The sequence below is a fragment of the Oncorhynchus tshawytscha genome, unplaced genomic scaffold (assembly GCF_018296145.1).
Source record: "Oncorhynchus tshawytscha isolate Ot180627B unplaced genomic scaffold, Otsh_v2.0 Un_contig_588_pilon_pilon, whole genome shotgun sequence".
In the NCBI taxonomy this organism is placed as follows: Eukaryota; Metazoa; Chordata; class Actinopteri; order Salmoniformes; family Salmonidae; genus Oncorhynchus; species Oncorhynchus tshawytscha.
Genome location: NW_024609810.1, coordinates 666,869 through 670,070, shown reverse-complemented (window position 1 = coordinate 670,070; position 3,202 = coordinate 666,869). Strand labels below are relative to the sequence as shown.

Genomic DNA, 3,202 nt, shown 5'->3' with positions numbered 1-3,202 from the left:
TTTTGGTGAAGGGGCTATGTGTTTGTATGGTCTAGTTTTGGTGAAGGGGCTATGTGTTTGTGTGGTCTAGTTTTGGTGAAGGGGCTATGTGTTTTTATGGTCTAGTTTTTGTGAAGGGGCTGTGTTTGTATGGTCTAGTTTTGGTGAGGAGAGATTTGCACTGTAAAGAAAAAAATACATTAGATGGAGGGCCTCACACACACACACACACACACACACACTCAGTGTGTGTCGTTGACCGATATACTGTAAATGAACCGAAAGTTTAATAGTTGAATACACAACGAGGCTGAAACTGTCCATGTTTCCCATTTGGGACAGTAATGAAATAGACACACACATTAAACCCTTGATTACCACTGAGACCACCAGACCACCACACTGAATGACGCCAATTCATCAGATGAAATAATCAGCGTGTTCCCCTGAAGCAAAACACAGACCTCTCTCTCAATCTCTTCTACTGCCGCTGCAATTAGGATGTTAAGTGTTTTCTATTCACCTGCCCCGTTCATTCGCTCTGTCCCCAGTGGAGCTTTTCATTCTTAAAGGCCCAATGCAGCCATTTTAATCTCAATATCAAATCACTTCTGTGTAGCAATTTAGGACCTTACTGTAATAGATTTCTGTTAAAACTGAGAAAAAAATGGATTGTTAGCAAAAAAATATTTCTCAAGAAAGAATTTTACTAGGACAGTCTGGGAGTGGTCTGAGAAGGGAGTGGAAAACTGAAAAACAGCTGTTATTGGCAAAGAGGTTTGGAATTATTTACAGTTGAATAGCTGCTGATCAAGGTCACAAAACCGAAAACGATGACAAACAACATTTCTGAAGAAAGAGAAGAGAAAACAGTTAGTCACTGCATTGAAGCATTCCTCTGTGTATAATGCACACACACACACACACACACACACACACACACACACACACACACACACACACACTGGCTCTAAGGATCACATGATTTGAAGGAAGAACATGGGCCTCATCAAAACACCACCAACTGTCTGTTTCACCATAAATGCAGAATATTTTCACAAGACAGGACACGATGCAACACACACAGACCATTTCACCTATTAGGCAGAAAAACGGTCACCTAAAGTTCATCCTGTTTCCAAGAAACTCATATTTTATGACAGAGAATTTACATAATTGTGACACTGAAGTGATGAATGCATACTTAATTAAGTCAATGCATATAACCTTGAGATGGAAGAAGTTTCCCTTTGTACTTGCCTTTGCATTTTGATGTGACTGCTTGCACCCCAGAGCACTCTGCATAAAGCTGTTACCTCGACCACAACCACAGACTCAACTCTTCTCCTTTACAGAGTCAACTTGTTCCTGAAGATCTCAATCTAAACAGTCATGGAAGCCACCCTGACAGCCAGTGAGTGCCAGGTAGAGGAACAGAAAGACCTACTGCTTTCACTGAGAGCTACAGTGGAGAAACAGAGTTCTGCACTCCAAGAGCTGAGAGCCACCGTGGAGGAACTGAAGAGAGAGAACAGAGAGAGACCGAAGGTAGCCTTCTCAGCTTCACTGTCTGAAACCAAAGGACCATTCAATACTGACATCACCCTGGTCTACAAGCATGTCTTCACCAACATTGGCAATGCTTACAGTCCGATGACTGGCATCTTAAGGCGCCGGTGAGTGGAATCTACTACTTCAGATTCACTGCCTTTGGAATGACCTCCAAACATAGAAGAGTGTCCCTGTACAAAGGAGGACAACTTATGGTGACTGTGACTGACCGTAGCACACCACATGATGGAGAAGACAGTGGATCCAATGGTGTCACCCTGCAGCTGGTAGAAGGTGAAGAGGTCTACACACGTCTTATAGCAGAACATCAAGTCTATGATGACGCGGCTCACCACACCACCTTCACTGGATTCCTGATCTCCGCTTAGGAAGCAGAGTAACAGTTGTTAGCAAAAACTAGCATTTCATTACAAAGTCAAATTTCAGCTTTTTTTTTTCAGTAAAATTGTTAATGAATAGATGTTAAACAGTTCCAGTGATTTTACATTCTCTAAACTAAAATTGAAAAACATTGAAACTAGGTTTAGATAACAATGTGAAAATCCTTTACAAAGTTTTTGATTTGCTACTGAAATACATCGACTGTGGTGTTTTATGCGATGCTTAAGACATTGAGTTGTATGTTTGATTTAAAATAAAATAAGATACACATTGAAGTGTCTAAGTTTGTAAAAAATATTGAGAGATGTACAGTATGCATGAATATTCTCCAACCGCCCCCTCCTTCCAAAAATGTAAGAAATGTTTTTAAATGTAAATTCGATCCGTTTCTGTGTTCATTTTTTAAATACATTTTTAAATATTTATTTACACATTTTTGCCAATCTGGGATAGGAGGCTGTCTTTGACAATTGTTTCCTGAAATTCATCATTGTATACAATCGAATCATTTCCTAGCATGATTGATAAGGTGCTATGGAAAATATGACTGCCATAACAATTAGTGTGTTTTGGACACAGGAAATCAGTGAATGAATTGTTTGGCTTTCCATTTCATTTGGTGCCAGCACCCTGTATGTTATTTAAAGACAATCTGGACATGCTCTAGTAGGAGTCTACACGATGTCAGGCACACAATACCATTCAGGACAACATATATTAATCATTATCGGACCGTCATTCTGGACAACATATATTAATCAGTATCGGACCGTCATTCTGGACAACATATATTAATCAGTATCGGACCGTCATTCTGGACAACATATATTAATCAGTATCGGACCGTCATTCTGGACAACATATATTAATCAGTATCGGACCGTCATTCTGGACAACATATATTAATCAGTATCGGACCGTCATTCTGGACAACATATATTAATCAGTATCGGACCGTCATTCTGGACAACATATATTAATCAATATCGGACCGTCATTCTGGACAACATATATTAATCAGTATCGGACCGTCATTCTGCACAACATATATTAATCAGTATCGGACCGTCATTCTGCACAACATATATTAATCAATATCGGACCGTCATTCTGGACAACATATATTAATCAATATCGGACCGTCATTCTGGACAACATATATTAATCAATATCGGACCGTCATTCTGCACAACATATATTAATCAGTATCGGACCGTCATTCTGGACAACATATATTAATCAGTATCGGACCGTCATTCTGGACAACATA

The 3,202-nt window shown here is 39.5% G+C and overlaps 1 pseudogene across 1 annotated transcript; it reads left to right on the top strand.

Annotated features, from left to right (window-relative positions):
• Positions 1-1,138: 1,138 nt before the first annotated feature.
• LOC112239844 lies at positions 1,139-2,207 on the top strand (annotated as a pseudogene). The gene has a single exon (XR_006082955.1). The product of XR_006082955.1 is annotated as a complement C1q tumor necrosis factor-related protein 3-like (transcript).
• Positions 2,208-3,202: the final 995 nt, after the last annotated feature.